Genomic DNA, 27,944 nt, shown 5'->3' on the forward strand with positions numbered 1-27,944 from the left:
TTTACAGACTTGTTTAGTCTGCTGAGATCCAGAATGGACCTCCAGTCCCCTGTCTTTTTTGGAACTAAAAAGAACCTCAAGTAAGTTCCAGATCAATTTAGTCTGAAGGGACGTTTTGGATAACTCTTTTCCAGCAACCTTTGTACCTTAGGGTTGCCTGGTCCCTCTGACTGGGTGTGACAACCGGGACTGAATTTTTTTCTAAAGGGGGAGAGGAAAAGGGTATACAGTAGCCTCTGGATATGATCGCTTGTACCCATTTGTCTTTTGGTATTTTTAGCCAGGCATTTGGGTACAGTGACCCCCAAATGCCTCGAGAGGTGGACAGATGGACCTCCTTTCCGGAGTGCTGAAAGAGCCTACCAATGGACATATCTCTGTCGCTCTGGTTTTGTGGACCCCTTCTGCCACAAGGTCAGCATCTTCCATTGTTACTTCCCCCTCTGACGCTGGGGGAAGAATCACCACATGCATCCGGAAAGGCTCTCTGGGACTTGCAGAACTACATTTTTTTCCCCCTTCTGTCCTTTGGGGTAAGGCCTGGTAGCAAGGGAAAAACGGACTCCAGTGGCAGAAATACTCTTTCTCTCTTGCTCACACCTGGTTAGAGTCTCTTTCACTTTTGGCCCGAACAAGGACGAGCCAAAAAAGAGGCATTGATAAAGGAAGACTCGAGGGACTCTGCAAACTCACATAAGCGCATCCAGCAATGCCTCCTTAAGGAGATTCCTGTAACCACTGCCATTACTCACTCCATCGGCCGCACAAGAGATAAGTTGCACTGAGGAGTTTGCCATGGAATTTAAGGTGGAAAGTTGAGAGGTCACCTTGTCTGAAACCCCCGTAGCTGTAGAACCTTTGAGGGTATCACCTAGCTCTTTCAGGAGATCCCTCTGAAGCCTACTAAAATGGGTCAGATAGTTCAGCGACCTAAGGGTGAAGGAAGATGATGAAAACATATGCTTTCCGTATCTGTCCATCATATGACATTCTTTATTTGGTGACTGGACAGATGAGGAAGTCTCAGACAATTCTTTTTTGGTGGCTGCCACCACCACCATAGCATTTACCAGGTCACCTTTTGTGAGGAACTCTTTATCACAGAGTGCTGTAATAAATTTATTTGGCCTCCTCGGAACAGGTTCCTCAGACTCTGGAGAGACCCACACCTTCCAACTGACTATATTCAGGAAAGGTGGAGTCACCCAAGAAGTGGAGGGACAAGACCTGAAAGCCTCTAGGTACACAGACTCATCCTCAGAAGGGCTGATGGACTTCCAGCCATGTCTGTTTAAGGATCTCTAAGATGTCCGCAAAGGAGACATCCTCAGAGGGTGACTGGGGGACCCTTCTGAATCATCGAGGTCCATGTCTGAAGTGATGGACTCCTCAGGGGAGTCTAGATGTTTCCTCTTACATAACCTCTTCAGAGGGATACTCAGGAGAGGTTTTGGAAGAGATAGTTTTGCCTAGTGGGGATTCCTAGGACTTCGGATTTCCACGCTTGGGAGGGAGAGATGGCAAAGAGACAGACTCTGGCTCTTTTGGGGGAAGAGTGTTAGGATCTGACAGTGGAACTGTCTGGGGCAACAGCACACTCCTCATGACCTCAAAAGCACCACAGCCCCACTCCAAGAAAGCTCCCAGCTCCAAGGAACCAGGACACTCCCCCCGAACCAAGGCAGTGGACTCTGAGGCCAATGTAGGTGCTGAGCTCACCTGCGCCGAAGCCCTGAGATGTAGATTCGGACCAGACAATTGTCCAACTTGACTATCCTAACCAGATCCAATGGGGAGCATCAGCCCCTAGACCCCTCAACAGATGATGGAACCAAGGAGGTCAGAGCAGTAGTCGGGACCGAAAATCCTGGAGCAGGTCTCGGTCCCAACAGTTCCACTACAATCGGATCCAAGCACTCAGGCTCCGAAGCCACATTATGGGTCAGAGGAGGAATCAACAAAGGGGAAGTGATGGTTGCCGGACCCAAATCCTTCTGGGTTGGGGTTGACAGAATCTTGGCCAGTGCCAGTGTCCATAAAAGCCTCTTGATCACCCGCTCCACATCATTGTCTGAAAGACTCCTGGAGGATCAAGAAGACAGGGTCGAGGATCTCACTGATTGTAAAATTGGAGAGTGTAACACCAAGGAGATCGGTTCCAGTACTGGGGACCGGCTCCAAAGGCGGAACTCTGTCAGCTCTGAAATCACTAGAAGAGCTGAAGAGGTAGCTGGTTCAGGCCCAATAGCCTTCGTGTCCGAGGATGACTTTTTTGCTTGCTTCTTCATAGGTTCCAATGATGGAGCCATGGACGAAGATCTTTTGGATGATTTTTCCAATCTAGCAGACAGAGAGTGGTGGGAGGATTCTGAAGAACTCTGAGTCCCTTCCAAAGCTTCAGTAAAAGGTACCTTCAACAAGCCCCTCACAATCAGCTTGTTCTTTCTCTCCATAAGTACTCTGGAGCTGAAGCCATGGCAAAATGCACAAGATTCTTGCAGGTGGACAGCACTTAAACAATATACACATCTGGTGTGTCCATCTTTCAAGGCCATCTACTGGCTGTATTGGTCACATTTTTCAAAACCTGAAGGTTTAGATTCTTTGGTATCTGACATAACTGAGCCTAAAAATATATGGCTAACTGCAAGGCAAAAGTTAGGCAAATATTAGGGAAAGAACACACTAACAACAGTAACAACCATAACAAAACAACAAAAGTTTTATTTTTTGTTTTATATAATTAACAAGGAAGAGGGTAATACAAGGAGAAGTCTCTAACTTAAATGACCAACTCCTCACAGAAAGGAAAAGAACAAGGAAAGGGCCTTCTAAGTTAAACAGGCCCAACGGGAGCCCTCTAACTTAAACGGACAACCCAACGTCAAGGAAAAAGAGGTTATAACAAACTACAAACACAAATTACAGCAGAAAAAAAAACAAACTCTCTAAATTAAATGAGTTTGGGATCAGGATAGGAGGAAAAACACAAAGGCCTAGCAGTAGACGACGGCTAACCACAAATGTAGCACAAGAATGAGCTAAAACAATCTATAGCCCACTTCTAACACTAAAACTTTACAAAACATACGGTATTCAAACTGTAACAACTTTATAAAGGTAAGAAAAAGTAAGACAAATATTTCCACTTACCCTGAGCCGAGAGGAAGAACCCGATCTGTTCAGCGGCAAATGAGATCTGGGTAATCTTCCCATGGCATGATGGGATAGGGTATAGCCTCGAGCCAGTGGAAGCTCTCAAGCTTTAGTATAGGCAGAGTCAGAACCGATTCTCAGTTCCGAACACATCCAGCAATGAATGAAGGCAAAATAAGGACAACATAACATCAATAATTTTAGTCAGACTGCCTGTATTTAAATTATCATTTACCTGACTAGCAAAATTCTGCAGGATGGAGCAGTGCAGAGCCCATCATGTTATGCTATTGTAATGTTGCCAACTCCAATGTATATATGCAACTAACAAAAGTTAAACCTACAAGACTAAGCGATAAACAGGCTATAACACTGAACACAAAATAAATAACACATATGAAACGTACATTTGCTAGATAAGCATTCCATCCATCCATCTATTGTTGTTGAATTTCATCAGACTCCTAGTGACCCCATGAACATCCGTCACTATCTACACAGTTTACAAGGTAAGTTAGGAATGGAAGTAGATTGCCAGGTCTTTCTTCCATATCATGCCCACACTTATAGAAAAAAGAAGTTATGTCATACCATCATGTTCCATCTGTGTTGTCGATCTTCACTTATCCTTGACTTGTGGGTTTGGTTCCGTATCTCAGAACTGACTCAGCTGTTATTCCAGCTCGTGTCTTCCAAAACTCTCAAGCTAAGCTTTTACCCATAATGCTCCTCGCAGAATTACCTCAGATCAAGTTTGCATAAAACAGTGACAGACTGGAAGTAACAGATCAGAGACCATATCTGTATTCCTACAAAGAAGGAATCAATCTTTTGGTAAGGACCAAGAACCCGAATGACAAGGGGAAGGAGGGTGGGGATGTCAAGGATAAGTGAAGACTGACAACACAAATGGAACGTTATGGTATCTTCACTTAATCTTTGACTTGTGGGACAGAGTCCCCAGCTACCTTAATCTAGAGAGGTCTCACGAAGAATATTCCTGAGCACCATCGAAGCAAAGGACGCTCGTCCACTAGGGACCAGAGTCAGCTTGTAATGAGTAATAAAGGTATGATGGGAAGTCCAGGTAGCCACTGCACAAGTATCAATAGAAGCTCTAGAATGAAAGACTGCAGAAGCAGCTACTGCCCTAGTTGAATGTGCTTTGACAGGTCCCAGTAGTTGCACTTTCTTTTTGTTAAGTTATGCAGTCTAAACCATTTTGATAAAGTAACTTTAGAAACAGAAAGTAGAAGAAAAAGAAACAAACAACTAGTCCAGTTTTCTGACTTACTTTGTCCTGTGAAGGTAAAATGCAATTATGTATGTACATCTAGTAAATGTAGACAATATTCACCCTTGTTAGAGAAGTTGGGGTAGAAAAGTCTGATTGATATTGGTTTCTGACACTATCTTAGGCAGAAAGGAAGTATTTGTTCTCAAGGAAACCTTGTCTTTGTGAAAAATAAGGTATGGGGGTTTGCACGATAAGGCCTGTAGCTTAGAAATCTTTCTTGCAGAAGTAATAGCTATCAGCAGTAATGTTTTTCAAGATAAAAACTTCAAATTTCAAGTCGCAGCAGTTTCAAAGAGTGAACTAATTACTGACTGAAGTACAAGATTCAAGTCCCAAGGTGCAGAAGGGTCTTTGTATGAAGGTCTGAGCATCAAGGTTCCTTTTAGAAAGACTTTGCAGAGTTTGTGGGACATTAGCCTTGTGTCATTCAAACCATTATGAAAATCTGAAATTGCAGCTTGATGCACTTGTATGGTCAAGGCAGATGCTCCTGCTTCAAAAAGTAATGTTAGGAACTCCAGGACCTTATTGATTGGTGCTGAAAAGGGATCAAGATTCATCTTTAAGCCCATTTTGAACATTTTTCCACTTACTGGAGTAAAAAACTTCCTAGTCGAAGGCTTGTGAGAGGCTAGAACAATTCTTTGAACTGAGGAAGTAAGAGCCTGGCAATCATTGGAACTGGTGAAGACATGCAGTGAGCTTGAGATTTAGCAGATTCGGGTGAACTAGTTCATCTGGATGGGGCAAAAGGTCTGGATCCAGGTCCAGTGTCCAAGGTTTCCAAATTAGATGAGGCCAAAGAAAGAGAAAACAGACTTCACGAGGCCAGAATGGGGCAATGAGAATTATTTTGTTCTTCTACCTGCTGGCTTTCTTTAGAAACTGAGATATGAGATGAATCGGGGGGGGGGCATACAATAGACGGGGGGGGGGGGTAATCGTGAAGACGAGCGTCCCTCAGTGACTCCCCTGGAGGAGGAATTAGGACAAAGTAGCTGCTGCACTTGTTGTTCGCAGCAGGGCTGGCCTCAAGAGGTTGAATATCTTTTCTGTCACCAACGGACTGAGAGACCACTCGTGAAGCATTAGGATGGTCCTGCTCAGTTTGTCTACAATCATGTTGGAGCTCCCCGGAATCCGGGTTGCAACTAGAAATCAGTCAGATGAAATCGCTCATTGCCATACTCTGAGAGCATCTCAACAAAGAGGGTAAGAGCTAGTTCCCCTTTACTTGTTGATGTGCCAGACTACTGCCATATTATCTGTTTGAATCGCAATCATTCCTTAGAGGAGGGTATCTTGGAATGCCTGCAACGCTAAGAGCACTGCCCTCATCTCTAGAACACTGATGTGCAAATTGGCCTCTAGCTGGGACCAAGTGCCTTGGACTGTCTTTCCCAGATAATGCCCCCCACCCTACCTGGGATGCATCCGTGGTCACTATGGCTTGGGGTTGAAGAGGAACAAAGGGTCTGCCTGACAAAATTCCGTTGGAGTGAAGCCACCAACTCAGGTCTCTCTTGCACAAGTTGGTGATTAATACTAGATGGGACACTGATTTGGTAATGACCACTGGGACACCAACAGCCATTGGAGAATCTGCATGTGGAATCTGGCCAGGGGAACTAGAGTAATGGAAGCTGACACTGATCCTAGCATTTATAGCAACAGCCTTGCAGTCACCTTTTTGCTGCGAATAATCAGACTGACTTGTGATCTGATTCTCTGAAGTCTTTCTGGGGGAAGAGATGTAATGCCTGTACTCGTGTTTAGCAGTGCTCCTATGAATTCCAATTGTTGAGTTGGCTCTAGATAGGAATCACTATAAAGTATGAAAAATCCCGAGGAACACTTTTGAAGAATGTGGACTCTTGCCTTTAATAGTATATGCCTGGTGGGAGCAGTGATGACCCAGTCATCTAAATATGGAAACATACGGAATCCTTGCAGTCTGAAGTGAGCTGTTACCACTGCCATGTATTTGGTGAATACCCCGGGGGCTCTGGTGAGACCAAGGGGCAGGGCCCTGAACTGGTAATGAATGGCTCCCAGCCAGAAGCACAGGAATGTTCTGGATTGCTTGCCCATTTTTATATGGTAATACGCATCCTGAAGATCTACTGAGCACATCCAATCATCTTTTTGCTAAAAAGAAGTATAGACTGAACTGTGACAATCCGGAATTTGGTTTGTTGAACCAATTTGTTCAGCTGGCTCAGATCCTGAATTATTCTCCAGTCCCATGTTTTTTTTGGCACTAAAAAGAATCTTGAGTAGACTCTGGATCATATCTGGTCTGGTGGGACTGCTTGGATGACTCTTTTGTCGAGCAGTTTTTGAACTTCTAAGACTGCTGCATCCCTGTGACTGGGTGGGATGTCTGGTATTTTCTTCAATTCTTTTGGCTTGTCTGAGAAAGGGATATGGTAACCTCTGGTGATGATCCTCTGCATCCAACTGTCCACTGTTATCTTGAGCCAGGCAGGTAGGTGTAGGGATACTCATCCCCAGACTGCTTCTGAAGGATGGAAATCTAGCCTCCTTTCAGGAGCACTGATAAGATATACCAGGAAAAGAGTCCCTGGAAGCCTGATTTTGTGGGCCACCTCTGCCTCAAGCATGGTGTCTTCCATTGTGACTTCCCCCTCTGCCCCAGAGGAAGTCATTGTTGGGTGAGTCTTGGAAAGGCCCTTGGGAATTTTTGAATCATAGCTTCCTACTTCTTTGGTTTCTGGAGTAAGACCGTTGAGGAGTGGAAAAGTGCACGCCCATGGCAGAAAGGGTCTTTCCATCCTTCTCACATCTAGCCAGGGTATCTTTAACTTTAGGGCCAAAAAGGGATGTTCCGTCAAATGGAGCGTTGATGAAAGAAGATTTAAATGGCTCTGCAAATTCACATAAGCACATCCAGGCGTGTCTTCTAATAGCTACTCCTGAGCCTGCTGCCCTTGTAGTCCCTTCAACTCCATGCGCAATGAGTGGCATGGACAAATTACAAACAGAATCAAGGGTTGCAAGCTGAGAAATTACCTCTTCTCTAATCCCTTCAGCTACTGCTCCTATCAGAGTATCTCAAAGTTCTTTTATCAGATCTCATTGAAGTCACGTGAAATGTGCCATGTAATTCAAGGACCTTAGAGCGAAGGTCAGTGAAGCATACACACACTTCCCAAATCTATCCATCGTCCTAGACTCTTTATTAGGAGGATGAATAGTAGGGCTTTCATCAGCAAGCTCCTTTTTGGTGGCTGCCACTACCACCATGGCATCAACTGGTATTCCTTTTGCCCAATGTTGCTGATCTTGGACAGTTGACAAAATACAGTCTGATCTCTTTGGGATTGGCTCGATAGAGTCAGGTATCTCCCAAGCCCACTGAGCAATCAACTTAATCAGATCATCAGCAGGCGGAGAAGTCCAGGAGATAGACGGTTGGGCATGGAAAGCCTCTAGGTATACTGATTCCTCAGAGGAATGGTGAAGGGAAGTCCAGCCACCCCTCGGTTTCCAGATCTCAAGAATATCTCCAAAGGAGACATCTTCCGGGGGTGACCTTGGGGAACATTCCCCTTCATCAAAATTGGTATCTTCAGTGAAGGACTCTTCAGGGGAGTCTAAGTGTTTCCTCTTGCACTTTCTCTTCAGGGGTACCTCTTCGGTGGGATGGGCCACAGAGGTATCTAAAAAGGATATGACTGCAAAGGTGGGATCCTGAGGCTTCAGCACCTGCTGTCCCAGGGTGGAAGTTGGAGGAAGCTCTAGGCAAGGGCAAAGGCAGGGCCGTAAGTCCGACAAGAGTGGTAGTGACTGAATGCCCACAGTGGATAAACCCCTCTCCATGGCTTGGAAGGCAGGCCCCCCCCCCCCCGTAGAGGAATGGGAGCCCAAAACCAAAATCGACTCCTTCAGAACAGAGCTAAGGTTCCAGAGCTAGAAAGGCTTGTTACTGCTGAAGTGGACAATCTCCTAGCCATCAAGAACTGATCCACAAGCCTCAAAATATTAGATTCCTTGAGGATCTTGGAGGAACAGACTGAATAGACCAATGGGGATCTGGGTTTGTCCAAGAAGGGACTCTGAGCTCGGTCTACGAATGGGTCCACTGCTGAAGAATACCTGGTATGAGGTCTGTCTTTAAAAGAAAATTCTTTTAATTCCGGAGAAGTTTCCGAAATAGCAGTAGTAACAATAGTAGTCAGCACCAAAGCAGTCAGTGCAGAAGCAGGCACCAATGGCACTGAAGATGTATTCTTTTCCCCAGTCAGTTCCGAAGAAACTGCTGGAACCGAGGATGTCTTAGGCCTTTTAGATAATGGTGCCAAAGATACTGTCGGCAACGAGCTGCTCCTCTTGTTAGAATGTTTTGATGAAGAAGATGATGAAGAAGGACAGATAATATCCATTTTGGATTTTGGAGAAAGTACAGTTGTGTACACTTATCATAACTGTAGATGCTCGAATGTATTCACTGTTGCAGTCCTTACTTATGGGTTATCTGGCCTCTGGTAGCCCTCGGTCGGCCCGGGTGGGCTGCCGTCGGTTGTATTGGACGTCAGTGTTCCTAATACAAAAGGAGGCAGCCGATGGCACTTCCTCAGTCTTTCTTGCCACAAATGTCAGGAGCCCCCAAAAAACACAAGGCTTTAGAGAAATATAAATAATCCTTGATAAAACAAACCAAATAAAGTCTGTACCTTAGGAAAGCAGAGGAAAACCAAAACGGGGAAGGAGGGAGGGAAACCAGGACTGCACTCGAACATCTACATTTATGGTAAGTGTACACAACTGTACTACATTCATCGTGGTTCACTGTTGCAGTCCTTACTTATGGGTAATTACCAAAGCCCAGAGAAGAGGGAGGAGGTAACAAAGCAATCATGGACTGGAGAGGATGCTCTGCAGAACAGCAGTGGCAAACCCTGCCCTAGATCTAGAAAACAAAGACAAATTATAGTGCTTTGTGAAAGTATGTACAGAAGACCATGTGGCAGCCTCTAAAATATCCTTAGTAGGGACACCCCTTAAAAAGGCTACAGAAGTAGATGCTGCACTTGTGCAGTGGGTCCTCGCACCCTGAGGAGGAACCTTGCCATGAAAGGCATACCAGAAAGAAATACAATGTGCAATCCATTTAGAAATGGTTTGCTTAGAAATAGCTTTGCCCTGAGCTCCAGGAGCAAAACTGATAAATAGCTGAGATGATTTCCGAAGATCCTTTGTCTTATCCAGGTAAAATCTGAGCTGTCTGTGTACATCAAGAGAATGCAGGATCCTTTCCCCTCTATTTTGAGGATTAGGAAAGAAGGTAGGAAGGTGAATAAACTGGTTAAGAGTCAAGCTAGAAACTACCTTCGGCATAAAAGAATGATTAGTCCTTAGGGAGACTCGATCTGCATGGAAGAGGAGAAAAGGCTCCACAGCCATCAAAGTCTGCAGTTTTGAAACTCTCCTTGCTGAAGATATAGCCAAGAAGAATGCAGTTTTCCAAGAGAGAAACTTTAAGTTTGCGGTGGCAGCTGGCTCAAAAGGATTAAGAGTGAGTTTTTCCAACACAAAATTAAGGTCCCGGGCTGGAGTAGGAGCCCTTCTGGGAGGTTTTAAGTTGCTAGCACCTCTGAGAAACATTTTCACCAGGGGATGAGAGAAAATGGGCTGTTCGAAGGAACTGTAAGCAGAAATAGCTGAAGCATGAATCCTGATAGAAGAAAAGGAAAGTCCACTTTGAAGCAACTCAGCCAAATATTCCAAGATCAGAGGAAGAGTAGGCTGAGAAGATTTACCTTTAGCTTGCATCCAACGAGAGAGTCTTTCCCATTTGCCAGCGTAGGACTTCCTAGCGCTAGGCCTCCTGGCCTCACGAAGCACATCAACCACCTGCTGGGAAAGGAAAGAAGAAGTAGACGGATTCATACAATAAGCCAAGCTGCCAAATGGAGAGTCTGAAGATGGGGGTGCAGAATCTTTCCCTCCTCCTGAACCAAAAGATCTGGTTTCAGAGGAAGATGCCACGGAGGAAGCTGGGATAGATTGCGAAGCAGATGATACCAATGCTGCCTGGGCCAGTCTGGGGCTATGAGAATGGTCCTTGGTCTTTCATCCCTGATCTTCAACAACACTCTTGGAAGAAGAGGAAAAGGAGGGAAGGCATAAACTGAAAGTAGTGTCCAAGCTTTGCTGTGATGCTGTATGGTGTAAAAGAGTGGCAGAAGGTGGTTGTCAGGGGAGGAGAAAAGGTCCACCTGCGGAGTGTCCCAATGCTAAATGATGCTGTAAAAGACTGCTCTGTTCAGTTGCCACTCGCGAGGATCCAAGGTTCATCTACTCAACTGGTCTGCCAAAACAGTGAGCCTTCCTGGAAGAAACTGAGCTAGAAGATGTATGCCCAATGATGCTGCTGTGGTCCATAGAATCATGGTCTGCCAGCACAGGAGGTAAGAATGAGTCTCTCCCTGTTTGTTGATGTACCTCATGACTGTGGTGTTGTCTGTTCTTACCAGCAGAGTTCCAGGAGAAAGAAGATGCTTGAAAGCCAGTAAGGCCTGGTGAACTGCTATTAATTCTTTCAGGTTTATGTGCAAGTAGCTCTGCTGGGCGTTCCAACATCCCTGTATGTACCTGCCACCCAGGTGAGCTCCCCAGGTGTAATCCAATGAGTCTGTACTCAGGACTTGACTTGCAGGAGGTGGACGGAAAGGCACGCCCTTGTTTTGCAAACAAGCTGTTGCCCACCATAGCAACTCTCTTTGCAGACAATGAAGCAGAGGAACTATGACATCCAGGTCCTGAGCATGTTCACACAAAACATTATTGAGGTACCATTGCAATTTCCTCATATGCAGCTTTGCATAAGGAATCATGAGAATACAAGAGGCCATGAATCCCAGAGCTTGCAGGTATTTCCTTGCATGGAGGTGGGACAGGCCTGCCAAGTCCTTGAAGTAAGCTGAAAGAGTTGTCTTCTTCTCCTGAGTGAGATAAATCATCTGGGTGACTGAGTTCAGACTCGCTCCCAGGAATGTTATCTCTTTGGTTGGTACCATTTTCGACTTCTGCTCATTGAGAGTGTAACCTAAGGAAGAGAGAAGAGCCTTTACAAATTCCAAATCCTTTAACAGCTGCTCCCGAGACTTTGCTTGAATCAGACAGTCATCCAAGTAAGGATAAATCTGTATGTTCTTCTGCCTGCAAAAGGCAATGACTGGAGCCAGGCAATTTGCAAAAACTCTGGAAGCAGTAGATAAGCCAAAGGGCAATGCAGAGAATTGATAATGTTGCTTGTCCACTCTGAAGCGAAGATACCTTCTGCAGGTTTCCCAGATAGGGATGTGCAGATAAGCTTCCTTGAGATCTAAAGTTACCAGCCAGGAGTCCTTGTCCAACATTGGTAGCAACTGATGAAGAGTGAGCATTCTGAACTTTGGGATCACCGGGAAAGAGTTCGGAATGGAGAGATCTAGGATAGGACGCCAGGTGCCCTCTTTTTTTTTAGCACTAGGAAAAGTCTGGAATAGAAGCCTTGACCTACCCGCTGAGCAGGAACTGATTCTATTGCCCCCAGCTGCAATAGAGCCAAAACTTGCTTTTCTACTTCTGCCTTTAGATTTGAAGGAATGTCCGGGAATCCTTTGAACGTGGGGAATGTGTGGAAAGAAAATTTGTGTCCTAGGGATACAGTTCTGAGTATCCCTTTGTCATCTGTGATGGTAGCCCAAACCTTTGAAAAAAGGGCCAACCTTCCCCCTAAAGGAGACTCCGGGCAAGCAGGAACAGACAGACATTGGGCAAAGTCATTGAGAATGCTTGGCCTGAGATGTGGGCTTGGAACTTCCTGACTTAGATGTGGAAGCATGCCATTGTTTAGTCCTCTGAGGGGGTAGCCCCCTGACGCCTAGCAGATTTGTAACCTCTAGTTCTAGAACGGTTCCGCCTGCTAGTATTAGGAAAAGTCCAACTTTTAGAAGGGTAGTTCCTGCTAAAACAAGGTGGCTGAACTTGCAGAAAGTCCTTAACTGTTTGCATGGACTTGGCTTTATCCTCCATCTTCTTGAGTACCTCCTCCGCTTTGCTGCCAAAAAGAGTGTCTTTGTGCAAGGGAGAATCTAAAAGCTTTGCCTTGACTGACTCTAGAAGAGGCTGTTCCCTGAGCCAAGCATGCCTCCTGATAACAGATCCAGTAGCTGCAGCCCTGCAGGAAGCTTCAAGAGCATTAAACCACAGTGTAAAGAATGTTTACTGACAAGAGTGGCAGAATTCAGTAAATCCTGCATAACTTTATTCTCCCCCAAAAGGGGCACAGTTGAGATATTTGACTTAATAGCCTCCAAAGTATGCTGCTGATATTTAAGCATATAAAAGAGACAATTGATAGACCTAACAGCAAGAATGACAGAAGTATAAACCTTCTTCCCCCATCTGTCTAGATTCCTAGATTCTTTATCAGAAGGAATAGGATTACTGGAAACAGTAGCCTTAACCCCTTTAGGCCCCTGAGAAATAACTTCTGGGTCAGCCAGAGGATTACAGTAGAGAAACAAATGTGAATCAGGAACTCTATAGTACCTGTCAGGTTTCCTGGATGCAGGAGGAACAGAGTTGGGATTCAAGGAATTTTTCAGAAAAACATCACCCACCAACTCCAACACAGCAGGAATAGCCAGAGGCTTGTGTTGAGGCAAATCGAAGAATTGTCTGGTTCTCTTTTTAGATTGAAAATATTTCTGACCTTCCCATTTAAAATGTTCCCTAAGAGTATTCAAAGTATCACCAAAAAGATAACCTTCTGGAGGAGAAGCAGAAGGAAAGGATTCCTCTGCATCAGAATCCTTAAACCCAGAATAAGCCTGAGAAGCTACCTCTTCATCAGCTGAAATGCTAGCAGAGTCCAAGCCTGAAAAAGACAAAGCTACTGGAGAGAGATCCCTACCTCTTTTGGATGGATGCGCTGTGAGCCCCTAATAAGGGTCAAAAGATCGTTAGCCATTTTAACCATCTGAGATTGAAGACAATGGGGAGAAACTGGAGCCTGTTTCTTCACAGGCTTGCGACTAGAAGATTTACCTGACAAAAGAAAGGACTCAGGAGGCTTGGCCACAGAGGAGGTTGTCGGTATGCACCTGCTCAACTGGTCTGCCAGAACAGTACCTGCCGGTAGGAAGAAAAAAAGACTCTGAAAGTGCAGCTCTGTCACGGGCTGAAGATCTGAACACAAAATGGAAGCTGGAGGCATGGAGGACTCAGAAATGGTCTGACCAGAGGCTTGGGCTTGAAAATCTGCAGACTGCAGGGGTTGCAAAGGCGCCTCACTGCCTACCGTTCTGCTGAACTGATGACCAACCTAGCATCATCAGAGATTTGACTCTCTGACGCCTGTCTCGGTCTTTGTCCTTGCGCTTCACAGGAATATCCGAGGCCTGAAGACCGGCAGACACTATACTGATAAATTTGGGCCAAACTCCAAAGTGCTTAGCTAAGAGCTTAATCCGATGACAAATAGTACGCGGATTAAAGAAAGCACAAATATCACAATTAGGAATATTGTGTTCAATGCCTAAGCAAATAATGCAGTAAGAATGAAAATCTCTATGGGGAATCTGCTTTCCACAGGCAAGACACTTATTAACTTTTCTGACATTCGTTAAGCAAGACAAAGAGGATCCCCAATGGGGTACTTAGCTGTAGCTAACTTCAACTTTCATGGTCGGAAATCAAAAAGCTAAACAGCCAACCGGCACTCGTGCAAAAAAGCTTCTGCTTTGGGCTCTGCTGCAAAGAAGACTGAGGAAGTGATGTCGGCTGCCTCCTTTTGTATTAGGGACACTGACGTCCAATACAACCGACAGCAGCTGACATCATATCCCTTTACCTTTAGTACTCGGGCTGATCGAGGGCTACCGGAGGCCAGATAATCCATAAGTAAGGACTGCAACAGTGAAACATGATGAACATGCAGATATGGCCTCATCAAAACCAGTTTTAATAACACCTTTTAAGAGAAGTTTATTTTTTCTCTCAATAATGTCCCACTGACTGAAGCCATGACATATGACACAGTCTTCTTGAAGGTGCACCGGGCTCAAACAATACACACATAGGGAGTGTGCATCAGAATTAGGTAGCTTGTGTTCGCGCTTCTGGCATCTTTTGAAGCCAGAAGTTCCCTTATGTTTTTCAGCCATTTCCAAGCATGCGTGCGTGCACGCACGCACACACACACACACACACACACACACGCATACACACACACACACACACATGCACACACGCACGCACACACGCACACACACACACACACACACACACACACACACACACACACACCGGACAGAATTAAGGTTTAGATATTTTTAGGTTTGGGCATTCATACCGACAATGGTACGAAAGTTTACCTCCTGGTAAAGAAGGAATGGAAGATAAAAAGAGAGGTACCAATGACGGTACAAGAATTACCTTGACTGTAAGACAGGGGAAAAAAATACCAATGATGATAAGTATAAGAGAAACATCAATCATGTTACAGAATGATAGCAAGAAATAGGAGGGTATTACAAACAAGGAAAGAAATCACTAATAAGGCAAAAAAATAGTGATTTCTACTTACTACCAAAAAGAAGTAGCTTGCTCGAGAGCTGTTTATATAAATGCATCTGGCACTGAAAGTGGCAAATGATATCTGAGGTAATTCTGCAAGGAGCGTTATGGGTAAAAGCTTAGCTCGAGTTTTTTTAAGGCAGGAGCTAGAATAGTGGCTGAATGGCCAATCCACAAGTCAAGGATTAAGTGGAGATGGACATCAAATAATTAGATTCGCCAGTCTGCCAGCTGCATGTCTTAGAGATGTGGGAGAAAAGCAGAGTACCCACAGAAAACCCACATGAACACATGCAGACTCTGGTAAGATTACACTTCAGATGAGAATCGAACCAAACAAACCTCTTGCTGTGAGGCAACTGTGTGACTGTGCCACCCAAGATGAGCATCAATGTGATATAAATTAGTATCTTAACCCACAGTTGATTTTATAATTTAACTTAATATTAAAGAAATTATTCTTACTGGAATTCCTGCATGTCATACAATGCAAGGCTATCTTAAATACCAATATAGATTAAAAATTTAAAGTGTATATTATGGTAGGAATGACTTGTTTTTTGTGGGATATGAAAGATATTTCTAGTCTTACTAAAATAAGCTAACCACTTAGCTTAAACAGGACATTCACTAATGAGGTATTGAGCATGCTCTTTTTTTAGACAGTGTGAAAGGATACTAATTTTTATGCTTGTATCACAATAACCAGTTAAACTATGTAGCAGTCTAACTGGAAAACTTACTGCAGAATCTGTAGATCAAGCTCATGACTTGTTTTCTTCAGTAATTTCGTACACTAACTCACATTCTTAACTGACAACACACCTTTAACAAACTGAAATGTAGCAAGATAACTTCAGTTGTCTGAAAGTCTGCCTAACCAGAGGATGTTCCATCATCTAGTCAAGACTAACTTAGGTGATCTGTATTCTGTTGAAAATGTAAAGTTGGATATTTTTAACTGCCTGAGAAATGATTTAGCTTCCCTGTGGTGTGTGCCATGAAAGAAGGTAAACAAGGCCATGGTAATGTTCTCTGTATATTATGGAATTTATTGATGTTAAATCATTTCTAATGTTTATCCAGTTTACCTGATTAAACAGATGTCAGCAATGCTTGGATGCTGAGATAGCAGCAGCAAAGCAGCATTCTATTGTAGGCTTTTTCTAGTTTGTTCTTAATATTGCTTTTTAACTTGGCTATGCATCTCCATGACAGGTTAAGTAAAAGGACTGATCTAGTTATTATACATTCTGCATGTAATGTAAGCAATTGCTTGGACTATTATAACTTCACATTTTTTACTTCATCTCAATTATTAGGTCGATGTTTGTTTATTTATTAATGTTTGTTAGCTATAGAAGGGTGCTGATCTACATGGATCATCTTTAGATTCAACCATGGAGCATTACCTGGTCAAGTGATTTATTCAGTCACAAAGTAGGCAAATACAATTTGAAGGAATCAAACTCTGGACTACAGGATGAAGTCTGATAACTGCATCTGCACTAACTGCAAGACATTTTGAACAGGTTCTCTGAAATAAAGGTTAATATTAATGACAAGACCAAAATCATCTCCATGAGCTGACTACACAGATGTGTCATGATGAAGCAGTGAATGGGTGATCGTATCCTTTTCTACTGACTGACCACTAAAGGAAATTACCTTGGTCTTCTATTCACTGGGAATACATCTATGGTTTTTAAGCCATAATGATGAGTGGCAAAAACTCCTTAGTGGGTTTTAGCTAGGGTCTGCATATTATCTACAGTAATGTGGAATCACCCCGCAATTTGTATTATGTCACATTCACTATCCTCATATCACTGGTAAATAATAAGAAGATAATTTGTTCAAGAAGTGGAACCTGTTACTCCATTCTTTACAAAATCTGGTGAAGACACATTGTTCTGCTAGGCTACAATTTAAGCGTGCACTGACAGGTAACTTATAAATCAGGCAAACACCTTTTTGCTGACTTCTACTACTTTGAACCTTCTCAGATGTAGATTATAATCAACCATACTCCATGTTCAGAAAAAGTCAAGAAAGGCAGCAACATGTTGTTCTTTCCTCTCCAGCATTTAATAATTTGCATTATAGCCCACTCTAAGGTCATGGCATGCCTGAGAAAGAACTGAATGTTCATAACGGACTACTGGTTCCAAAACTTCAGCAAATGGGCTGAGTATACTTTTCTGTAACTACCAACCTTCTGATGGCTGCCTCTCTTTGGTAAAGGTATTACTTGGTGTTGCTTCCATTTGTGAGATCTGTACAGCATTTCCACAAGCTTCTGTTTAGCAATACATTTATGGGAAATAACAAAATGGTGGAGTTTTTCTGAAAAAAAAACTTTCAGAAGATTACCAACAGAAGCTGAACAATGATTCTTGGTTTGAACAAGTATCCTTTTCACAGTGAGATGCCTAACAGATGCAAAGGTATGCCTGTTGGATTTTGATTCCCTGTTCATTTATATCAGTTAGTGGTGGCAGACTTTGATAATTTATGAAAATGTATCTGTCATAGAAAATTACTAAACCTTAAAGGTGTTTTTTGTATCCATTTAAGTGTCAAGATAGAAGGAATCATCATATTTTTAAGTGATTTTCCCTCCATGTCTGCAGATCTTTAAGCCCATCTCCCATAAGTATTAACTCCTTTTATTCTCACTTGCATGGAGCTCTGCCTAAACCCAAGCAAGAGCCAACCAAACGGGATCATCATCCAGACAGCCAAGGAGGGTTTATGCCCACTACCAAGACCCAATCTACCAATCAACTGCAGTGGGAGAGCATACTCTTCAATACAGGCACTGTTTTTTGTCTGAAGAAGTCCGGATATCATCCGGACGAAAAGTGCTTTACACTTTTATGGTTTTTTATTTGTTTTACTTGAGCCGTGTTTGTTCGACAATAAACTCAGTGGAATACCTTCTCTTTAGTTGCAAATCAGTGCCTGTTTGTTCTTAGTTGTTGGAGGTTCGTTTATTGGTGATACTCTTCAATACAGCTTGAGGATCTGGCTTCACCCATCCCAGACAAGGGGTCATCCATGTTTCAAGCACAGACTCTTAATTATCCCCAGGGTGAGGAACTACATGATATTACACCCCTTTTGTAGTCCTTCATCATAGAGGTCACTGGCTATGCAGTGTTTTTACTTACATCCACATTTCTCCCTGGTGGCTAACATGAACACATGCATCACCACAGGGATCTTCTGCACCTGCCCTGGATGCATGTGTTCTCCCCAACACATGACCCTGAGGACTGTCATCAGTGCCTAGGAAATGTCACACCACAGCCTCTTGGCAATCATGCATATCACTGCACAGGAGCAAATGGCCACCATGAAACTCCAATTCCCTTTCTTCAGGATAGATGAGCCATAATCGTCTCATTTTCCATCTTCCTCTGCCTAGCTCTTCCACCGCCCAAGCCACTACTTAATCTTAGATTGTTTAAGTCACAGTGAGGACTTTATCCCTATGTACCATAGAGATGGAAGAGAAGGGATCATTAATATTAGTTTCCTTGCCTAACATACTGTCATATCTTTTCCAAAACTTTGTCAGGTATTTTAGGCTTTGATTTTGTAGAAAAGTAATATTCCTGCTTTGCCATCCTTACCTGAACCTGATAGTAGGTCTGTATATTGTCCAGTTCCATTGATGCTGAGGGATAAAGCCTTGACCATAAGCCAAATTACCCAAGAGCAATTAGCAGTTTGGGCACCGCTTTGTCTGCTCACATTTTTGTGAGGAGAGAAAGGGACATAATGCAGGTGGGAATGTATCATTTTTTGCAGCTCCAGAGTTATACACTATTTCTCTCCAGATTTCTTGAGGGTCATCCATGCTACATCCTTTCAGCTGTAAAATATTTCCCAGTTTTACTGCACAGTGGGATTCATTTCTCAATATGCCTAATCTTTCTGGTATACCAGTATCTAATATTTTGATTAGTAAAGTACTAAATGTATTTACTGTCTCAGTAAGATCCAAGGTATGACCTTAACTTTGTATGTGACATCAACAGAAGTTGCTGGAGAGACAGATTTGTCTCACAGAGGTTGCCCCACCTTTGGAACAAGCTTCCTATTCATGTTAAACAAAGCTCCTTGTTGGCCCTATTTAAGTGTAATTTGGATGACTGGATGGATAACTGGAAATTCACCCTGGAGGTCCTCCTGTGTCCCTCTTGGACAGGGGCAGTAGGTGCTGATTTTAGTGTCTGCTTGAACTAGACACCTTTGGGAACATGGGTTGAAACTGGCTAGACTTGTAAAGGCCCTGGGGCCATTAGCCTAGTAACCTCCTATGATCCTACGATCCTATGATACAACATGGTCAACTGCTGCAAGCTGAATACCTTTTCAATAATGATGATTAGAAGTTTTATTTATTTATTTAGATTTTGTATTTGTTTGATTTTGAAAGCAGTGTCCAGCTCAGGTTGGTGCAGAGGATATATGGAAGAAGTACCATGTTAAGAACATGGGCAGATGGTAACTCATTTTGTAATTGTTCAGATTTCTTTTAGTATCCAGTCAAAAATATTTTGAAATCCTGTTTTGCTGTCTGTTCTAGTGACAGTACTGATCAACTTTGGGTAATCAAAGGATGTACCAAGAAGTACATTTGCATTATTAATATATTGGAAGGTTATATCAAAATCTCCAGTCAGCATTAATCCACCTTTGCAGTGTTCAGTAAACCCTGAAAAATACAATTCTTACGTTTTTCAGCTCCATCCAGCAAAACGTACAGTTTTGTACCTACCATGAATATAGATGTTTCAGTGTACACCCTGCTGCAGTCATCACACTTGGGTTATCCTCTCGTCAGGCGGTCCCGCAGTTGGCCAGAATTCCAAAGTCTTGGTCCGGCGTCAGTTGCTGTCACTTCTTCCTTGACGTCAGTGTGCCAGGGGTATATATAATTGCATCCGACGCCATTTCCTTCAGTTTTTCTTGCCCCAGATGTCAGGTGCCCCCAAAAAGGTGGTCAGTAATTCGTACCAAATTAAGTAATTTATGCACAAACACAAAATCCCTCCAGCTATAAGCAAATGCATCAGGAAGGTATTGTAGAGATTTAGCCAGTTAGATCAGAGGGGATGGAGGGAGGGTAACCTGGACTGCAGCAGGGTGTACACTCGAACATCTACATTTATGGTAGGTACAAAACTGTACTATGTTCATCGTGTTACCCTGCTGAAGTCATCACACTTGGGTAGAATCCCAAAGCTAAGGATGGGTGGAGGAGTTATAGAGGGTTAGAGGAGGCTAGAAGGCCCTGCAGAACTGCAGTGGCGAAGCCAGCTCTAGTCTTAGAGTAAAGTGGTAAGTGATAGTGTTTGGTAAAGGTGTGTACTGAACTCCAAGTTGCAGCTTCCAAAATCTCCTTGGTTGGAACCTCCCTGAGGAAGGCTGTAGATGTAGCTGTTGCCCTGGTAGAGTGGGGTCTAATGGTAGCAGGAACTTGTTTTCCATGATAGGTATAGCAAAAACTAATGCAATGTCCTATCCATTTGGAAATGGTTTGTTTTGATATAGCCTTCCCTTGTGAAGCTGTAGCATAGGATACAAAGAGCTGGTCAGATTTTCTGAAAGCCTTAGTTTTATCCAAGTAGTAACGAAGTTGCCTGTGAATGTCCAAGGAATGCAGGAGTCTTTCTCCTTTGTTCTGTGGATTTGGGAAGAAGGTGGTTAAGTGGATGGTTTGATTTAAAGCCACACTGGAAACCACCTTAGGCATGAAGGAAGGATTAGTTCGTAGAGAAACTCTGTCTTGATGGAAAATGAGGAAAGGTTCCACTGCCATTAGTGCCCGCAGCTCTGAGACTCTTCTAGCTGAAGTTATTGCTAGCAGCAGGGCAGTCTTCCAGGATGGAAACTGTAGATCTGCAGAGAAAGCTGGTTCAAAGGGAGGTAGCGTAAGTTTTTCCAGAACAAAATTGAGGTCCCATGTTGGTGTAGGTGCTCTCCTGGGGGGCCTAATATTTTTTTGCCCCTCTGAGGAACTGCCTTAGAAGTGGATGCGAAAATAAGGGTGGATCCGTGTTGTAGTGGGCTGAAATAGCTGATGCATGGATTTTAATGGAAGAAAAAGAAAGTCCTTTGTGCAACATCTCAGTTAAATACTGTAGAATCTGAGGCATGTGAGGCTGAAGTGTGTTTTGGCCTTTAGCTTGGTTCCAGGCACAAAACCTTTTCCATTTGTCCAAATAGGCCTTCCTGGTGCTGGGCCTCCTAGCTTCCAGAATAACATCCATAACTGCTTGGGAAAGAGGAGCTGGCTGGATGCTTAGGTGATTTGCCATGCAGCCAGATTTAAGGTTTTGAGCTGGCTGTGAAGAATCTGATTGTTTTGCTGTGTGAGCAAATGGGCAATTTGTGGTAAAATCCAAGGTGGGCCCTGGGCCATATTCCTCAATAGTGGGTACCAGTGCTGGCGTGGCCAGTCTGGGGCTATGAGTATCAGTCGTGGTCTCTCCTTTCTGACTTTCAGAAGCACCTTTGTGAGGAGAGGCAATGGAGGGAAGCATATACTGTCAGGTTTTTCCAACTGAATGAGAGTGCGTCCACTTTCCAAACTTGATGGTGAAGTGTCCTTGTACAAAATTTTGTTAGTTGATAGTTTTGAAGACTGGCAAACAGGTCTATGTCTGGAAGGCCCCATTTTTGAGTTATCATTGCAAATACTTGTGGATTCAGTTTCCACTTGTGGGGATCCATGATGTTTCTGCTGAGGTCGTCTGCCAATGTGTTCTTTTTTCCTGGTAGGAATTGAGCTTGTAACTGAACTTGGTAAGCCTGAACTGGGTTCCACAAGGTCATTGCTTGCCTGCATAGAGGGTAGGAGTGTGTACCCCCTTGTTTGTTTATGTACCACATTACTGTGGTGTTGTCCATCCTTATTGTAAGTTGTCCTGGATGTAATAGATTCTTGAAGGCTGTCAGAGCATTCTGTACAGCTAGAATCTCTTTTTGATCGATGTGCAGATTCCTTTGATCTGCAGTCCATACACCTTGAACGCACTGTCCTGCCATGTGTGCCCCCCAGGCGTATTCCGATGCATCTGTTGTCACAGTTTGCCTGGCTGGGGGCAAGGTGAAAGGCTGACCCTTGTTGAGGTGACATGCCTGTGACCACCATAGAAACTCCTGTTGTAGGCAGGGAATGAGAGATATCATTGTGTCCAAGCTGTGGCTGTTGAGACCATACACTTTTTAGGTACCACTGTAATTTCCTCATATGCAGCTTTACAAATGGTATTAGTAGTATGCAAGATGCCATGAAGCCCAAGGCCTGCAGAATTTTTCTTGCAGGTAGTTGGGTCTTTGTTGCCATTGTTTTGAAATATTGAGTCAGTTGTAGTTGTTTGTCTGGCGTCAGATAAGCCTTCTGGGCCATTGTATTCAAGCTGGCACCCAGGAATGTCATATTTTGTGAGGGTACTAGTTTTGATTTCTTTTCGTTTACTGTGTACCCCAGGCAACTTAGAAGATGTTTTACAAAAGCCAGATGTTGTAAGAGGATGTCCTTGCTTTCTGCTTGGATGAGGCAGTCGTCCAGGTATGGGTATATTTGAATTCTTCTTTGTCTGCAGTATGCAATAACTGGTGCCAGGCATTTTGTGAAGACCCTGGGTGCAGTAGATAAGCCAAAGGGCAGTGCAGATAATTGGTAATGGGTTGAACCTGCAATGAAACGGAGGTATCTTCTGCAACTTTGTCTGATAGGGACATGCAGGTATGCCTCCTTGAGGTCCAACGTTACTAGCCATGCTTTCTTGCCTAACATGGGAAGAAGCTGCTGTAGTGTTAGCATCTTGAATTTGGGTACTTGTAAGAAGGTGTTTAGAATTGAAAGGTCCAGAATTGGTCTCCAGGCATTGTCCTTTCTGGGAACTAGAAAGAGTCTTGAGTAAAATCCTTGGCCTTGCTCTCGAGTAGGTACCAGTTGAATGGCTCTCATGTCCATGAGAGCTGTAATTTGTTTTTGTGCCTCTGCCCATTGATTTTGTGGCAGGTTTGGCATTCCTCTTTTCATTGGCAAGGTGTGAAAATGGAATCTGTATCCTCGTGAAATTATGTCTAGGACCCATTTGTCCTTTGTGACAATGTGCCAGTTGTCTGAAAAAAGTGCGAGTTTTCCTCCCAAGGGGACTGCCAAGAGAGTGTTGCTTGGCCAGATGACATGCAAGTCATTGAGTTTGCCTTCTGGTAGTTTGGGACCTGTCTTCTCCTCCCTTCTCTGTTGCAGTGCCCCATTGGCAAGGTTTGTACTGGGCTTGTGGTTGTCCTCTGCCTCTTGGATGTCTGTATTTACCCCTCTGTGGTCTGTCAGTAGCTGGAAAGGACCAATTTTTTGTTGGCCAATTTCTGCTGAAGCGAGGGGGCTGTATCTGTAGGAAATCTTTGACTGTCTGCATAGATTTTGCCTTATCCTCCATTTTCTTTAAGACTTCTTCTGCTTTAACTCCAAAAAGAACATCCTGCAGTAAGGGAGCATCTAGAAGCTTTGCTTTAACATGATCAGGCAGAGTTTGTTCCTTTAACCAAGCATGCCTACATATAACAGACCCAGTGACAGCTGCTCTGCAGGAAGCCTCCAAAGAATCAAACCCACATTGTAAAGTATGTTTGCCCACCTGTTCAGTTGTATGCAACAGATCCTGCATTTCTTTCAATTCAGACTGTTGAGGGAGTGTGCTCATTTTTTGTTTTAACTAAGACATTAGAAATTGCTGATATTTTAGCATGTGAAATTGGCAATTTAGTGCCCTCATAGCTAGAGTGGCTGAGGTGTAAACCTTTTTCCCCCACCTGTCTAGTGCTCTGGAGTCCCTTTCAGAGGGTACAGGATTTTTTGCTATAGAGGCCTTAGCCCCTTTGGGACACTGGGAGATAGTCTCTGGATCAGCAACAGGGCTTTTATAAAGAAATTTGTCGGAATCAGGCACTCTATAGTACCTGTCAGGTTTGGCCGGAGCAGGAGTCAGCGAATCTGGGTTCAAACTGGATTCTAAGTAAACATCATCCACAATGTCTAAAACTGGGGGGATGGCAAGTGGTCTGTGCTGGGGGAGTAAAAGAAACTCTCTGAGCCTTTTCTTTGAGTCAGAGTAGTCCTGACCTTCCCAGTGAAAATGTTCTCTCATAGTGTGTAAAGTTTCCCCAAAGGAGTAGTCTTCAGGAGGAGAAGCTGAGGGAATAGAATCCTCAGCATCAGAATTTTCATAGGGGGAGAAGGAGTAATCTTGGTCCTCAGAGGAGCCTGAGGAAATAGACACTTGTTCAGAGGAGGCATAATCTTCCTCTTGTCTAAGCCTTTTGTCGGGTGGGGGTTGGGAACCCCTGATTAAAGAGATCAAATCTTCAGCCATTTTGAGCATCTGTTTCTTAGGCATGGGGCCTTGAACTGGAGACTGAAGTGCAGTCTTTTTAGGTTTAATAGGAGTCTTAGTCTTAGGATACGTTTTTATGGTGAGCGTCGTCGGTCTGAAGACGCCTTCAGAAACCGAAGGTGTTTCTGCAGCACTGACATCTTTTTCAGCAGTGTCGTCAGTAGGGGCAAAACAAAATGGCTGTGTCGGCCTAGTACTCTCCGCCAAAAGCTCCGAGGCGGTCTCGGGTTCCAGATCTGCGGTAGTCAGGGGCTGCGTCGGAGCCTCAATGAAGACCGGTGAACCGGAGACCGGACCTGCCGAGGCCTCGGAGTCTGGCTTGGGTCTAGGCTGCCTGTCCTTATCCTTGCGTTTTTTGTGCACGCCGGTAGTCGGTTGTTCCGACGGCATAGTGTAGTTAAATTTTCTACTGAAGTAGTGTTGTGCAAAATCAAAGTGTCTTTTTATAGTACGCTTATTAAACCTAGCACAAAAATGACAACCAGTGACGTCGTGGACTGGGCCTAGGCAAGGTATGCAGTAAGAATGAAAATACTTATGAGGTATTTGCTTCCCACAAGAAATACAATTGTTAACTTTTTCTGACATCGGTCTGAGGCAAGAAAAGTTTCCCCAACGGGGTACTTAGCTTTATTGAAGACTTCGGATCTGAAATTCGACATCGAAAATCTCAGGAGTCGACCGACCGGCACTTGCGAACTGCTTCTGCTTCGGGCACCGCGCGGCAAGAAAGACTGAAGAAAATGGCGTCAGATGCATTATATATACCCCTGGTGCACTGACGTCAGGGAAGAAGCGACAGCAACCAATGCCGGACCAAGACTTTGGAATTCCGGCCGACTGCGGGACCGCCTGACGACAGGATAACCCAAGTGTGATGACTGCAGCAGGGTAACAAGATGAACATCAATGTAACAAATTATTACTACAAAATAACATGTTTTGCGAATAAAATTAAGCATTGTTACAAAGTATGAAATATTAAGGAAGATTTAAAGCATTTATCCAGAACTGGATGCTAAAGTGGAACAGAAATGCAGTATCAAAGCAATGCCTCAGATTACCAACTTATTCAAGTGCCACTGGTGTTAATATAATGCAAAGGCAGGTCATTCTAGTACGTAGAGATGTTTTGCAGGATATCTACAGAAATCTGTCACATGAAAGTAGTAGACCCTCCAAAGTAAACTACAAGCCAGAAGAAAAATTACAACAATCACCCTCTACCAAAGAACAGTTAAAATTCACAGGGCACCACTCTCAAAATTTTAAACCATAATAACCAAAACAGCAAAACTGCACTTAAGTCAGTTTCCTTGAAGGCTATTCAGTATATCAGTGAAAGCAGAAAAAAAACAGCAACACAATAAAGCCACATCACTGGAGTGTCACAGCCAATCAAAAACCAAGGCCTCTCCTTATTTCTCAGTCGCTCCTTATTTCTTGTGCTGCCCCCGTTTCATCATCCCTTTCCACTTTGAATTATAGCTTTCTGCTTGTACTGTGTACAGGAGCCATAACTGTGTAGTGCTGAAATACCCCTTCAAATCAGGTAATCCTAAACCACCTTGTTCTATTGGAAAGACCAGCTTATCCCACTAGACTCTTGCCCACCTCCACTCCCAGATGAAATCTTTCAACTCTTTGTAAATTGCTATCCACAACTTCTCCTCTGGTTGATAAAAATATGCCTGGCCTGTGTATAAAACTAAAGTTACTAAAAACATTTTCACTGCTTGCATCTTGTTATCCATATCCATAAAACAGAGCTTCTAATTTCTCAGTTTTTGTATTATCTTTTGTTTAGTCTCTTCCCACATATCCTTAGTTGTCATAACAGAATCCTTTTTAATCCATACTCCTAAGTACTTCATGTTACCATGTCCCCATAAATATTGGTATTGCTGAACCAATTTGTGTGTATGTACACAGTTTACAGATATTGCCTTTGTTTTATCTTCCTTAATTTTGTATCCTGGAAAGACTTGAAATTGTCTCAAAATATTCCACAACACTGAAATCCATTTTTTGGTTTTATCAGATACAAAATAATATCATTTGCAGATGATTACCATACCAATATATCCTTGAATTTCTGAGTCTCTTATTTTCTTTGCCAGTAGTTCTAAATATAATGCAAATAAGAAAAGGGAAAGAGGACACCCCTGCCTGGTTCCTCTGCTCAAGCAGAACGTAGCATAGAGGAACACCCTACTTTAATTTTTACTCTGATCACTCATATATCCTCCTAATCAACCTTATTATTTTATCGGGAATGCAAATGCTTCCATTGCCCTGCTCATAAACTGCCAGTTTACTCTGTCAAATGCTTTCTCTGAATCAGGACCTACCAACAAGCAGCCCCAATATCCTTGATCTAGTCCTCACAAACATGGTTATTTCTTGTCCATCTCCATATGTTTCACCCAGCCTTGTTGAATCGGTCCATAAATTAGACCATTTTCTTTAAAAAATGGTGGCATTTTCCCTGTAAATAAATTTATCTTCAGGGACTTCTCAAAAGCAAACCTTCTTTAATTATTTCCCGAACCAAATAAATTCCGCTGTGATCTTCCTCCAGCAGATCCCATTGCTAAAGCTACCACTTATGTCTCAGATCTCTAATCTCACTTAAATAGTTATACTGATAAGGCAATGCCTAGCCACACCAAATAAAATGAGAAAATTAAAAACAAACCTCTGTGATGGAATACCCATATAAATAAACCGTATAACAAGAGAAAGAAAAACTGGATAATGCTTTAAGAGTTCTTATTCTATTTACCTTAAAAGCACTCTTAGTAAACTAGTAAAGAGCTTAAAGGAACCATGAGGAAACTCAAAGCTAATTATGAATTAAAATTGCCACAAAAGTAAAAAACAACAACACATCTTAAGTCAGGAAGTTAAGAACTATTACCAAACAATGCTTGGAGCTAGTGCACAATAAAACTTCATACTCTGGCTCAAAGGAAATAGCTTAATATCCTAGCTAACAAATTTAGTTACAAATACTGAACCGGTCTCACAATCCCAGCCATCAACTTTAAGTACTATAGACCAAATTCTTTCAGGTCAGGTTTCTCAAAAGCTAAGAATACCTCATCTATGGGTCCTGAAAATATACCAGGTTGCCTGATGATCAGCCCCAAATATTGCCTATCTGAACCCGTACTTAACCTCTTTAATCTAAGCTCCTTCACTGGTTACATTCCTAAAGCCTGATAAACAACCACTGTATTGTCATTACAATATGGTGGCCCAACCACACACCATGGTAACTATAGACCTATTGCTCTTACTATTCTCATATGTACAGCTATGGAGCACATCACCTCGAATCTCATTAATCTGGATATAGAAAATCCCTTAACCCTGGACTCGCACAAATTCAGTTTTTTCAAAGGAAGGTCCTGCCTCTTTAACCTCAATAATGTCTTTGAAAAACTAATTGAAATAGTGGATAGAATGTATGAAGT

Source organism: Protopterus annectens, chromosome 1.part1, assembly GCF_019279795.1.
Source record: "Protopterus annectens isolate FY-2018-M chromosome 1.part1, PAN1.0, whole genome shotgun sequence".
Lineage (NCBI taxonomy): Eukaryota > Metazoa > Chordata > Ceratodontiformes > Protopteridae > Protopterus > Protopterus annectens.